Source organism: Tauraco erythrolophus, chromosome 1 (assembly GCF_009769465.1).
Source record: "Tauraco erythrolophus isolate bTauEry1 chromosome 1, bTauEry1.pri, whole genome shotgun sequence".
NCBI lineage: Eukaryota > Metazoa > Chordata > Aves > Musophagiformes > Musophagidae > Tauraco > Tauraco erythrolophus.
This window is the reverse complement of record NC_141465.1, coordinates 49,652,463-49,667,133: the sequence shown is the minus strand read 5'-3', so window position 1 is coordinate 49,667,133 and position 14,671 is coordinate 49,652,463. Positions and strand designations below refer to the sequence as shown.

The following is a 14,671-nucleotide window of genomic DNA, read 5'->3' as shown; positions in this document are numbered from 1 at the left end:
GCTGCATGTGACAAGCTTTTACAAATGCTTTTTATTCTCACATGTAGTAATATGTACAGATATCTTTTTGTTTTTCTAGATTAATTCCAGAAAGTCCTGTGAAAGAGTTATAAAAGCCTTGCAGCTGATATTTTTAAATACCTTGCCTGCTGTGATGTTTTCCCCTAATAAGGAGAAAAGGTATATTAAAATAAGCATGTTGTTAATTGTTGCATTAAGACCAGTGAAATGACAAACTCTGGATAATTTAACATTTCAAATGCATCATGAGCTCCTCCTGCATATGCCACGATGCCAAGAGCTGGAGAAGGTGTTTTGGCGGCAGCCGCGGGTGAAGCTGATACACGGCCACTCTTTCCTGGTGCATCCTACTCTTTCCCAGTGCATCTCCGCGGAGCTCCTTTTCCTTGAACGATGGACCAATGAAAACTAATTGCTTAATAGAGCCATTATTAGAGCAGATTGTAAATATTGAGTATGCAGCACACCAGGTTTTGTGAAAAGAAGCGCGGAACTGTCTTCGTAAGGCAAACACAGGTTTATGGCCCTGTTTTAGGACATTATCCAGACATGGGTAATGCTTGGTTTGTGGATTGTCCCGTTTGATTGCAGGAGGGACTCTTGCAGGCTTAAAGATAACATGCTAGCTCATGTACCTTGTGTGAAATGAGACCTGGATCACAAATAGCTATGCTTATAGCCTTATAAAAGGTGCCTGTAGAAATGAAAGGCAGGGATAGAAGCTTTCATTTGCTTAGTGTGAAAATCACAAAACATTTCTTGTGAATGTGTAAGAGGAGGAAGCGCAGACGTAGGAATTATTTTTGAAAGAGTTGTAGGATTTTGTGTAGAAAACAGTGAAAATCTTACTTAAAATTGGTATGTGTGGGATTTCCACTACTAGGAGAAAATGACTAAGGTTTTATTGGACATTTCCTTCTTGCTTTGCAGATAGTAGTATATGCGTCCTGCAGCGATCATTAGTGTCTTTGGGGATCTGAAAACCAGCATGCAGTATTGGCCGTGGACCACTCTCCATTTTACCCATCTCTTCAGAGTCAAATAATTCAGCAGTCTTCTCTCTGCCCAATATGTTAACTCATTCCTTATTAATTTGCTATTTTAAGCCGTGAATGTTTGTTGAAAGTTGTGCCAAGGACTTGGAAATTAACCAGAGATTTGCATGCCTCTTGCAGATCTCAGCGGTTGGGTTGCTCCCCTCAGCTGCGCAAGCCTGTGCAGTTCCATGGTGCAGTGCAGCAGATGCTCTGTGTGGAGAAAAGGCTGTTATAAGGATACTTTCAGTATTTGATTGAAGTCTTAGAAGTTCAAAGCACTTTTTGACCGTCTCTCGCAAGCGCAAATTATGCTGTCGTTATCTTTATCTGAAGATGGGAGAGGGAGGTTGAGGAGAAATCACTGTGGCAGCGACGTGTGATGGATCATGCAGTGTCAGCATGATGGATCATGCCGTGTCAGTGATAGATGAGAAATAGGCTGTGCCATTAGTGACTTTTGTCTTTCCAGAATGAACCAGCCTCAGCTGTGCCGTACAAATTGCCACAGATCTGGTGGTTGGAAAATCCTTTTATAGAATTTCACTCCAGGCTTACCTCTCTGTCAGTGAATTATGCCCATTTCGATTGAGTGCAGTGCTCCTAATAACATGTCAATTAGTTTTAAATTGCACAAGTCTTCTCTCTGCTACCAAGACTTGGAAAACAAGCTTCATCAATTCCTCCCTCTGAGACTTTGGAAAAGACATAATATAAAGCATTCTGTGTGACTTTTGGTCTCCTTTTTTTAATGTACAGAATTTGATCTTATAAGTGGTTTTGAAATAAAAAAATTATAGTAGTTTTGCTAAATAGTTTACTGAATCTTTAAACCCACGTTGCTAAAAGTCAATGTTGGATAATAATCTCGTTGTGTAGTACTATGGAAGATTTTGCAAAAGTGCTGTGATTCTTAAGTGATGTAGTATTTATTTTTCTATATCATGATGTTTGGGTCTTAGAGTTGTTCTTGGCAATTAAAGATTAGGGAGGAAAGGCTAATGGAAACAAGCATAAAGGTGTGGCTGGACCGAAAGTTTAAGCACTCATCTGTATTGCACTGGCTAGAGTTAAAAAAATCTGGTGATAAAAGATGATAAAAGGTGAATGATATAACTTATATGTTAGACATCAGTGTATAAGGAAGAATTTATTCTTATTTTTCTTCACTGGAACCAAGGCACACTGAAAACAACTAGATCCAGAGGAATTAGCTTGAGTTTTGTCTTGTAGAAAAATCTTGCTGTGAACAGAGTCTTATATGGGAGAGACCATCCCGCTTTGATCCATGTGCCAGGCTTTCTGCAGTGAAGTCCAGAAACCTGCAGATAACAACTTTGCTGCTATATTTTTTTTGCCCAGCTCTGCTACGTATCAGTCACTGTTGGGTTTGGGTCACCGTATTTTGGTGGGATCCAGGAATGTTTCCTGAGTGTATACCCTGGGAATGCCATGTGCATGGAAGCACTGAGCCTGTCCCCCTGCCCTGTCCACGGGCTGCCTGCCTTCCCTGGGAACCAGCTGTGACAATGCTGAGCAGGTTTTTGGCAGAGTGGCCTGTGGATCCCGAGGGTAGCCAGAGGTAGCTCAGTGCAGCTGCAGAAAATGCAAATTTCAGCTCAGTTTAGGGTAGCCACCTCTGCTTATTTTTAAAGACTGCTCTTGTTTCTTTCACTAATTGTTGAAGGGATCACCTCATCTGCATTTTCAAGGGTTTGTCCCAGAAGTCACGGGAAAGCTGACTCAATCACTGTTTTTTTAAGAACAAAGCTGAGCAATATTTGCTTTAAGCTTTTGTCTAACCCTTTGTCTGCGTGTCTCCAAGCAAATGGCTTTCCAGACTGCTCCGAAAACCCTCACCTGGGTGTGTGAGCCCATGGAGTGGAAGGGTCTGTGGCCTGGCAGGCACTTTTGGGTACTGCTGTGCCTGTTGTCCTCTGAGCTGCCAAGGGTGCTGTGGAAGGGCTCCAGCGCTGGCAGAGTGGAAGGAGGAGTGGGCATCTCTTGATCTTTGGACAAGATTTTTCTAAGAGTTTGTGGGAGGAAACCTGAAGGACAGCTCAACGTCGTTGCGGTCGGTAATGCTACTGCTGCTTGTGGCCGAAAGAGCTTGGCCAAAATGAGGTGGAATATTGATGATGGCCAAGAGAACAGTTTCGATTTTTGCCTCTCCTAGTGGCCGGAGTGACTGCGTCTGAGCCATCCCTGCCCATGAAACTAATGCCATGTGTTTGGTAGTTTAAGCCACACTACCTCATTCATCAAGGTAAATTCCTTTATACTAGACCTCAAACAGCAGAATTCATGTTTACGCAGAAACTTTAAAGCCAAAAGATTCTGAATTTCCTCAGAGGCCTTGTACCGTAATGATGTGAGCCATCACTGTAATGTAAAAATGTAAACATTGGATATTTTTCTATAATCTTTCTAGTCAATTTTAGATATCCCCTCTGTTTGGCCTCTTGTCATCTACAACCAGTTCGATCCCACAGCTGTACTGTGAGTTAAACTGTGGCCCGTGGGGCTGTCCATCTGAATCTCTTGTCCGCATGCAGAAGGGAAGTGAGCGAGGTGCCCTGTTTGGTTGTGGTCCGAGATGAAGAATTTATTTACATCTATTTTGGCTGAGACGTGTCTCTGGGCTCTTCAGGACTGTGATGGTGGCTGGAGGGGTTGCGTCCCATCAACAAGTAGAAGCCCACTCGCTGAGAAGAAAAGGCTATTCGCCTTCCAAAGTAACTAGAGAAATGTTTTTGCCTGGATATGTAAAGATAACAGTAATTGTCATGAGGTGCGCTGTCAGTTGCTCTTGGTACGCTTTCAGCTGTGAAAACGCCTACAAATGGAACAGATCGTAAAGTTATCTTGGCATAGCATCTGAGAGTGAAACTCCTGAAGTATTTCCTTGTTGTAGTTGCAAAGAAATGTGGAAATAATAAGGCAGCTGTTGTAGAGGCAGCAGAAGCGAACTGCGGTACCGTCTGTAGGCAGTCCTGTAGACCTTTCAATGGTGATGGCAAGTTATAATAGCTTAGTTTTGTGGGATTCACCCCTAGCAATGCAGTGTACTCGGACAGAATGGAGTCCTGAAATATTGCCATCAAATGAGAAAGGAAAGATTTGGCTGAAAAGGTCCATATTTTGGGTAGCCTTGGCTTGATTTCAGCAATGGAAGTATCAAAAGATTCTTGATAGCAGTTAATTTTTATGTATTTGCAAAGGAGATTATGTGCCTTTCTACCCGTTTTCCTCATACTTTAGTGTTTATCTGGTAATTGTTTCCGTTGTTTTTCCTTAGGTGCTAAGAGAGTCTCTGAATTTGCAAAGATATTTTCATTGTCAGTTCATAAAACATTACGGTATGTCCACAGGAGATGTTATCTCCTTACTGCTAAGCTCAAAGCTTGTCACTTTTTCAGCCTTTTCAAGTTACTATTTGCACCTCAGGTGAGACTGGTGAGCTGCTGTATGGGTGATAGGGAGGTGCTTTCACAAACTGTTACTTATACCAAAGCATTTTATGATGATATTTTAACATGAGAACAAAACGGAATTGTATTGCTGAGCTTCGTAAGTTAGCTCATTTATTGAAGAGTAAGTTGCAACAAAGAATTGATGTTAGCCTCTTCAAAGAGTAAGGTAAATCCTGTCTAACAACACTTCATGATGTATAAAAATGAAGTGGATTTTTCTGTAATACATACTTGTTTTATGTGAGTAATACTCAAACTGAATTTTGACTTCAACAAATTAAATTACTTCAGCCCAACCCAGTGGGGAGTTTGTTTGTTTTTTTTTTCCAAAATCATCACCCATTTCTCTGTCATGGCACGCTGTTAAGAGATTGAAATTTAACAAAAGGTAGGATAAGGATTCTCTGTATGAATAACAATCTGCAAGATTCAGTCAAATGTTTTTAGGCAGGCTTGAGGAGTCCTGCATTATATATGGCTTCATGCTCCATTATAAAATTTCAGTGTTTTCAGTTTTGTTTGTGTGGTGTGGGGGTTTTTGTGTGTGTGGTTTTTTTTTTTAAAAAAAATAACCCTCAGGGTATGTGTTTTAATCCATATCTGAACTGCAGCATGGACAGACTGTTCTTCCTTTTATAAAAAAAGACTTGGACAGATCTCAGAAACCTTTCCTACAAAGGTTTGATTGTAAAGACTTAGCTTCAAGTTACATTTAATTTCAGTTTTGTGTGTGTGTATATATATATATATAGTGTTTTGAATGGATTTTAAAAAATAAGCTTATTGAAGTACATTGATATTCATAATAAATGTCATGCTAAATAATGAACTCAAGCTTATAGGTGAGTGCCATATTTTGAGCCAGTGAAAATGTAGTCTCAAGATGAAAATATGCTAATGGAAGTGCTACCTGTGTAAAGTATTCCTTGAAATAATTAACTTGGTTGCTGAAGTTGTCTAAAATGCTAAAATCATGAGGATATGCTACCTTTCCCTAAAATCTGTAAAATCTGTCCTTGATAAAAAAAGTGTCCTTCAACGTTCCTGTGATCATCGTGTATTTTCATTCCCGCAGGGTGCTGGTGCAAAACACGGCGTTTCCACTTAAGCTAAAGAGGACCTCTCCATTCGCTCTCACTAGTTGTAAGGTTTATATACTATTTTCAGTTCAACATCCAGAAAACAAAAGTTTTAAGAATGGATGTGTATTTCAGTTGGCTCAGTGCCAGTCCTGGCCAAATTCCAGCGTGGATAGTGATATGCTGCCTCCATCAAGCTCCTCTTGCAATGTCAGTTGCTTGTGGGTAAGGGGGTTCGGGATGATGTCTCTGCTGAGCAGCAGGAGTCGGAGGGTCTGCATTCTGTTTCCTCGTGTGCTGGACCTTCTTTGTGTTATGTCCCTTGATGCATTCTTGGAAGAGAAGAGGTGAGCAGGAAAATGAACAGAAATCCTTTGAATGACAAGTGCCTTTAAAGAAGTGTATTTGTAATTTGGAAAACGTATAGTATTAAACATCTGTAGGATGGGCTTTATGAAACTCATGTCTCATGTCCAAGAAATGAAACTTTACTTGTCCTATGAGGAGCGGCTGAGGGAGCTGGGTCTGTTTAGTCTGGAGAAGAGGAGGCTCAGGGGGGACCTTATCGCTCTCCACAATTACCTGAAAGGAAGTTGTAGGGAGATGGGGGTCGGTCTCTTCTCCCACGTTATGAATGACAGGACGAGAGGGAATGGCCTCAAGTTACACCAGGGGAAATTTAGGTTAGATATCCGGAAGAATTTCTTTACAGAGAGGGTTGTGAAGTATTGGAATGGGCTGCCCAGGGAGGTGGTGGAGTCCCCATCCCTGAAGGTGTTTAAAAACCATGTAGATTTGGTGTTGAGCAATATGGTTTAGGGACCCTGACAGTGCAGGGTGAATGGTTGGACTCGATGATCTTGAAGGTCTCTTCCAACCAGACGATTCTATGAAATGCTCTTGGCAGGGACTTGCATCAGAAGAAATTTGGATAAGCCCTGTGGAAGCTTTCTGCAATCTACTTGTTTGGATGAGGCGATGTGACAGCTCTGTACTTGCCATTTTACTTGGGACATTATGCTTACTCCCTTGCTTCTACAGTAAGATTTGAAAAGCAGATAAAACATCCATAACCCCATTCTGTGTGCTCTGCAGATTTCCATGTGATTTCAGGTCTTAATAGTGATTTTGGCAAGGCTGTGTGTGCAGCATTTCAGAGAGTGACCTGCTGAATATCTGCGTTACCATATCCAGATGCTGAGGAGCTGATTACCTACAAAGAACGTGAAGCAGTCTGGTGAATAAGTCGACTCATACTTTTATAAAAATCCATACTGCTTGTTGCTATCCTTATGCCGAGTTCTTAAATCTGGAGCAACCTGTTTTTAGGCATTTTATTTTTGTGTTCCAAGCCTCATAAACTTTATTAAAATTTCACTCATGATCCTGTACAAATTGGCACAAGCTGTATTTATTGACCCGGGTAGTTTTTTTTTTTTTTAATATGAATTTGGTACAAACTAGTTAATATGAAACAGCTAGAACAGTTTTAAGTGGATGAATGCTGTTCTTGGAGCGTTCATTTTCCAAATAGTGAGAAGAAAAAAGCAAGAGGTTTTGAAAATAATTTGCTTCATCTCTTTCACCCTTGCAGGCTTTTTACACACTCCTAAAGGCATGTGGTTAGTGAAGATGATGCTAGGTTCTCCTTTCAAAGGAAAGGCAGAATGAAGTATCAGCAAATGTACGTAACAACCTCTGACCTAATTCTGTAGGCACTGCTGTTGTGAAAATAATTTACTTGGCGTGGAGGCTGTCAGATATTTCTCAGCAATGGTGATTCTTAAACCTCCCGATAAGATTGACATTAGATGAAAGCGTCTACCTTTTCCACGTCACATTCAGATAAAAGATTCATTAGCGTTGGTATATTAAAAACAAAAAGTTGAGCATAGGAGATGAGATTTCTTTCAGGTATACTTCAATGCTTCTAAATGTTAGCGTGCATCAGCATCCCGTATTCCCTGGCAGAGTTTTTCTAGCCAACACTCTTTAATAATTGAAATCTTTTGATTAGCAGTGCTGACTCACATGTCCCGGTAGCTGCACAATTCAGATCAATATTTTTTGTAAGTTGTGGTATGCTGGTGTTGCCAGTCTTCCTACTTGAGGAGAAGTACAACGTGATTTGCATGCCCGAGTTTCTGTAGGCATCTGCAGCTGACTTGTCAGGTGCAAAAGAGAGGACTCAACCGACCCTTGCACCGACCAAAAGTGACTGCCCTGCTCCTGCCCTGCTCCTGCCCTGCTCCTGCCCTGCTCCTGCCCTGCTCCTGCCCTGCTCCTGCCCTGTCTGTGCATGAGGGAGGTGGGAGGTGATCTCCCCCTCTACTCTGCCCTCGTGAGACCTCACTTGGAGTACTGCGTCCAGTTCTGGAGTCCCCAACATAAGAAGGACATGGACCAGTTGGAGAGGGTCCAGAGGAGGGCCACGAAGATGATAAGAGGGCTGGAGCACCTTTCCTATGAGGACAGGCTGAAAGAGTTGGGGCTGTTCAGCCTGGAGAAGAGGAGGCTCCGGGGTGACCTTATAGCGGTCTTCCAGTACCTCAAGGGGGCCTACAGGAAAGATGGGGAGAGGCTGTTCAGGAGGGCCAGTTATGATAGGACAAGGGGTAACGGTTTTAAAATAGAGGGAGGTAGGTTCAGGTTGGATATTAGGAAAAAATTTTTTACCATGAGAGTGGTAGAACACTGGAACAGGTTGCCCAGAGAGGTGGTGGATGCTCCATCCCTGGAGACGTTCAAGGCCAGGTTGGACAAGGCCCTGAGCAACCTGATCTAGTTGGAGATATCCCTGTTCCTTGCAGGGGGGTTGGACTAGATGACCTTTGAAGGTCCCTTCCAGCCCTAACCATTCTATCATTCTATCATTCTATGAGGCTCTTTACTGATGCAAAACAGTTGTGTTTGTGGTGTTGTGTTTGTTTTTTTTTTTTAACCTCTGCTCAGGAATTGACTTTTTCCAGTATACAAAATACTTCCACCATTGGGCTTCAGTGTGAGACGTTGGGTTGTCTGAAGATGGTTTTAGTGTTTGCTTCATGCAGCTCTATCTGTGGCTGCGCGTGTGTGTGTGTGCACAAGCGTGTGCTGGTGTTGGCATAAAATGTTCTGCATGGAGCTGCTGGGAAAGTGTTTCCCTGTTCCTGGAGTGCTTTCCCCGCTGAGACGCGCAAAGGTGCGATGGCATGTGGAGCACTGGCGCAGGCAGGTGTGAATGGTTCTGGGTTGCGCCAGAAGGAAAGAGTCTGGGGAAATGTGACAGAGCTATTGGCAGGATTTTGCCTGACAGATGTGGTTGCTCTTTGCTGCTTTTGCCACTGTGTTAACTGAAGTTGCTGAGCTTTGGCAGTTTATCAGTAGCTTGCCTTGCCACTTAAAATTCCGCTGTTCTTTAACGTAAAGCAATGATCGTCTAGGGCTTAAACAGAGAGAGTGTTTTGTAGTTAGGTCTTAAAAAATGTACTATGTGTGTGTTGTGTCGTGCTGTAAACTAAACCATTTTTAATTCCTAGGTTAATTAATTTAATTTAGCTAGGTTTTAGTAAGGATTTCAGGTGATGTTTAAAAAAAGTCTAAAATAGGTGAAACATCTGGTTTTGAAAGACAAGACAAGAGAATAAAATGGTTACAGAAGTACCACTGCTCTGAAGGAGCAGAGCTAAAGAACCTAATCCGTAGCAGGGATTCCTCTGTACAGCTGGGTATGTAACTGCTCCAGCACGTCCCTCTTCCTTTTGCTTTCCTGGGCAGTAATCCTTCTGGATCCAGGATGTGGTGTTTCTTACTTGGCTTTAAATAATGAAGAGATAGATACCTAGCCCCTGGTTCCAGGTAGTGTTTCAGATATCTGAACAATGATCCATTCAGAAAGAAATACCTGTGTAAGAATGTAGCAAAACTTGTCTGTAACAAGCAGATCAAAGACTCTGTAAACACAAATCAAAAAAAAAAAAAGAAAGAAAAAAAAGGGTAAAGTAGGTCAGATGTGTGATACAATTTTGAGATAAGCTGTTGATAAGCCACTGCTGCAAATATTTGTCTTTGCAACAGTTGTAAGAGGGTGGTTGATCCAGAAGGGAGCCTGGGGTTGCTCTGTGGTTGAGGTCTAAGCTGGGACATCATGACTGGTCATCCTCCAGAGAGCCTTGGGTGAGGTGTGCGTTGGCTAACATGTTCCTTAAAATGCAGAGGCGCTTGATGAACTGGAAACTCTTTCTACCTCATTATTGCTTGAGCAAGGACAAGTAGAAAAAAAACCCAAACACTTCCTGGAGTTGGGCTGAGATGGAAGGTACAGCACGAGAATTTCCTTTAATGTACGAGCCAGTGATGCTCGTTTTCTTTTTCTTTCTGAATGAATTGAATACGCATTCAGCTTACACGTATTCCTCCTAGAGTCTCACAACCCACACAGAGATTTAAGTGCCTTTGGGCTGGATTTTCCACCGAGGACTGTGACCATCTACATTGCAAGTAGCAAAAGGGGGGCAGAACAGATGAAAACTGTGTGGCAGCTAGATACAGAGGATGCCGTAGTAGCGTTAATGACTAAATCAAAAAGCAAAAATCCCAGCTCTTTGTTTGCTTTACAGCTGAAAACCTTTCCCTTGAGGCTCTAAGATGGTCATCTCAGCCTGTCCCTAAGATTATGAAATAGTTGTTTCTGATTTTACCTCTTTTTCTACTTACAGAAAATGAACTTCAGCTCTAGGTTCGTGTTCGGTTCCTGACATGTAGCTCTTGCAATCTAAATTAGACCTGCCCAGGGTGTTTGAGAGGTCAGCGCTCTTGGAGACTGCAGTGGAAACTTGTTTGGAGAGAACTGGGGAGAGCTGGAACAATGTCAGATTGTGCTGGGAAAAGCTGCTTCATGTGGGATGTCTTCAAGGAGCAATTACAAAAATAACACTCACTGTCAGCTGATAGAGGAGAGGAGTGACTGGATAATAAATACAAAAATCTGCCTTGTGTTCCAGCATCTCAAGATGTAAAGCTTTTCTCTTAGAAGTTCGCACGGAGAACCGTAATTTAAAACAGCCTCTCTTCCAAACAGCTCGTAGCTACATGTTACGTTTTAATGTTGATGAGTTGGAGATCTCTCTTTTTTCTTTTTTTTTCTTTTTTTTTTTTAAAAGTATATATTTTTACAGCCATAGAAAAGCTTCTGGCCTGTCAGAAGGGTGTGCAGGCATGTAGATCTTGCTCTTTCTCCCCTTCTTATTGCTGCTTGACAGGGAAGATAGTATGATTCGTGTACAGAATGTGTGTTTTAAGGCTACCTGCTGAAATCTCGTTGAACTGAGAGGTGCTGTTCCAGGACTGACTGAGAACAAACATGAGATTAGATGCTATGGCTTTCCATCCTTCTCCGAGAAATGTTTTCACATGTGTGAAATGAACTTTTTTCCTTAATTGTCAAATGACCTGTGAAATTGTTTTATATAAGCAGTTACACCTTGCAGTAAATTTAAACTCAGTGTTAGTCCACTCAACATTGTGTTCTTGCCTTGCAAACCGTTGACTAGATCAATTGTTGACTAATTCTGTTTATCATCCTGTGGTTAGATTTGGCAAGCAACATCTGTAACCTGCCACCATGAAAAATTATTTTCAACATGTTCTTCATTAAACTTTCTTCAATATTCAGCTATCACTGGAGGATTACAGTATTCTGCTGAAGAATGAAAAAAAAAATTGCAATGGAAATTGACTGTCCATAGTTCTGTATTAAAATCCCTTGAAGTATCAAGGTTTGTAGGTTGTTTTGATTTACATGTGTGTCTGTTAGCAGTGCACCAATAGAAAATATCAGTTCTTTTCTTGTTAGGTTGCTGAAAAGTACGCAACCCAAACTAACAACAGGAAAGAATAGAAAGAATTTGTTTTTAAACATCAGTTGAATGAAAGCAGAACTGATTTTTTTCCCCTGGATTTCAGGGGATATTTTTTTTATCTATCTTAGTTCCAAATTATACTCTGTCTTATTAGAGAAGGAGTCTAGTTTCAGCTTCAAAAAATACCATATCACCTTTATATACAATGCCTTTAATTCACACGGATCTTGGAGACTCTTAATAATATATCGCACAAACGAGCTTAATTTCAGTATTGCATGTCACTAAATGTACTCTGCCCATCAAGAGGCTGTGTGCACTGACCCTGGGAAAGGTGAAACCGGGAAACCAAAAGTAATGCAGTATTCAGTTTAAGCTGCTGTGGAAATCTGAGAAGGCAGGATGTTCTGAGGAATCAATTTTGGATAAAGGCTGATCTGCCACCTACCTCTGCAGTTGCTGGAGAGAGGGGCTGCTCCCATTAGCAGCTCTAAGCAGGATTCTGATGTAGGTAGTATGAAATGCTGTCTGGAGGGAAGTCAAGATCCTCTCCTTTAACTGTACAAGGAACCTGATGAAAGTAAATGCCTATACCTGCAATTAGCCTATTTGAATACCTGCAATTAATTGTGTAATAAATTTGACTACTCTGTCAGCTTGCATCTTTTGCTCGGGGCCATTAGCAAAGAGATCAGGAATTAGTTGCACACATAACACAGAGCAGCTTGTGCCTGCAAAATACGTTTCTTTTCTTACTACCAAAGAGCAAAATTACAGAGAGGCAGTTTCAGGTTGATTAGCTGTAAATGTACTTGAGAAATAGCACTGTATTTTTGAGAGGTGGTGTATCCTTGATAAAAAATTTTTAGTCTGCTTGATCAGAATAAAATGCTTGTGTTTCCATATCAGGAGCAAGCAGAGCACTATAGCATTCAGTGACCTTAGTATTTCAAGGTATAGGAAAAGATATGGAAAATTAACTGTCAGTATCTTTTCAGGAAGTTGATGGCATCACAAATCCCTGTGTGAAAGTCCCAGTTGCTCAGTGTTTCCTATTTCCAGCAGCCGGTGAATGGAAACACAGATCATAGTAATGCTGCTGCTCCATGCTGGCAAGTGTAGGATGCCATGGTGGGAAAGGAGCCCGAAAGGAGAAAAATCCCTCTTGGGTGCACCCCTTGTAATCCCAGGGGTTTTTGCGTGCTGTTTTTGCACCGCAGCAGCTGCCATCCCTTGCACTATCGTGGGTCACGCAGGAGGTGAGCACCTGCACCCCTCCACGGGAGGGCCTGGCTGCAGGTGGGTGCCCCGCTTCTGCAAACAGCCTTATTCAGCGCTGGCCTTTAACGACCCTCTCCCGTAACAAACCAGGGCTGCCTGCCTAGATGGAATTTCAGCTCGGTTGTGCCCTTTCTCCATCTGCTCTGCCCCCCAGGTTGTTGAGTTTGTGCACCTGGGACGGGCAGCAAGCCTGTGGCTGGTGGCTTCCCGTGTACCTGCCGCAGTGGCAGCGTTGTCCCCAGAGCTGTCGGGCTCCGGTGTGCTGGGGCGGTTGTACCCGTGGGGAGGCAGCTGGGCCGCAGGTGCGGTGTGCGCTCCGTGCCCCGGATTGAACCCGATCGGCTGTGCTCTGCCCCGCTGCGTTGGGCAGAACCGCTGCCGCGGGTAGGGAAGGACCATGCGGCAGTGGGAGGTGGGGGCAGCGGGATTAAGTGAATTAGGAGCAACCAGGGACGAGGGGAAGGAACCTGCTTTGGAGATCAGAAATGATACCGATGCTCTGCGCAGCCCTCCCAAAACAATGTCGGGGCTGTGATCAGCTTTCCCGGCAGCACACCCATGCCACAGGCAGGTAGCTGGGTGCTGCTTCTGCAGCACGGTGGGCACCCACCTGTAGTGCCAGCTCCTGTCATGGGACCCCAGTAGGCTGCTGCCGGGGGACCCACTGGTGCAGAGGGACCCCGCAGTGGACAGTGTTGCCTCCTGTGGCAGTTTGGAGCAGTCTGCAACACTGGGGTCAACGTAGTGCCATCCACCAAAGTGCGATGTGCTTGGCTTCTTCCCACACCCCGGATGGAGCACAGCTCTCCTCCAAGGAGTTCCTCTCCACCTGTCCCCTCCTCCCTGGCACAGTGCCATTTCTAATCATGCTTTGGCACCATCCATCTTGGGCATGTGCCAAGTGCGCTCTATTCCTACTGGAAAATAAAAGAAGTAAGGCCAGCGACAGAGGGAGTGGGAGTAAGAAGAGAAAAAAAAAATGGCCAGAGTGACTTCAGAAAAAAGATATGTAGAGGAAAGGGAATGGCAAACGCTGCTGATTAATTGAAGGTGTCCTCATATAGAGAATCAGTCTCCCTTTTCATCAGGCAGTGAAAGAAAAGAAAGCTGCTTGATACATCTTCTGGTCAGGAATTAAGCCGTGCATCTCTGAAGCTCGCAGGAAGAGAAGGAAGCCAGAACTCATTCAGTCAGAGCAGAAGCCACATCCAGAGAAGAAGGAGTTCGCTTGAAGATAATTTTCTTTGATTAGTAAAAATTACCATTCCAAAACATCTATTTTTTCAGTAATTGTTTCACCTGACATTTTACAAATGTGTGCGTGTATGTATGTATAAATACATACAAAAATAAATCAGAAAAAACAGACTATTCATTTGTGCTGTTTGTTTATACACATGATATGGGAATACTTTTTGATGTGCTGTTGTAGCTTGGGAACAATCCATGGACGGGGTTTTCCAGAGAGCAACACTTACCCATGAAGAACCGGCACAGCTCTGCTGTCGTCCTGCACGCAGGCGATGCACCTCACCAGCCAGGAGACGTTGCTCATCTAGGTGTATTTGCAGGAAGACAGTTTGGGGCTTCCCTTTACATCTGAGGGGAATGGAGCTTCTTTCTAATCTCAATATCCGGCTGAGGTTTGTTTGTGAACATCTGGGAGCTCCAGGCATGGGAGAATTGGCGCCTGTGCTTGTGACCTGCTGACAGCTGCTGCTTGTTTAGCTGTTGTCTGAGCATGTGAACATGGAGCTGTTTGCTTCATAGAGGTGGCTGAGTGAAGCAACCAGCAAACAGTGAAGTGCGTATAGAAGTTAAGCTTCAGTGCTGAGACCACGTTAATTTTTCACAAAGAAAAGTGTCCTGCTGAAGCGGTGCAATGAGATATTTCTTGTGTTACACTTAGGTTCTGGTTACAGTAATTGTCTGAACTATTGTTG

The 14,671-nt window shown here is 43.0% G+C and overlaps 1 protein-coding gene across 2 annotated transcripts in view; it reads left to right on the top strand.

The window, feature by feature from the left end:
• Positions 1-14,671, top strand: part of REPS2 (RALBP1 associated Eps domain containing 2) — a 98,403-nt gene that overhangs the window by 20,574 nt on the left and 63,158 nt on the right. The gene's annotated exons all lie outside the window — the stretch shown is intronic.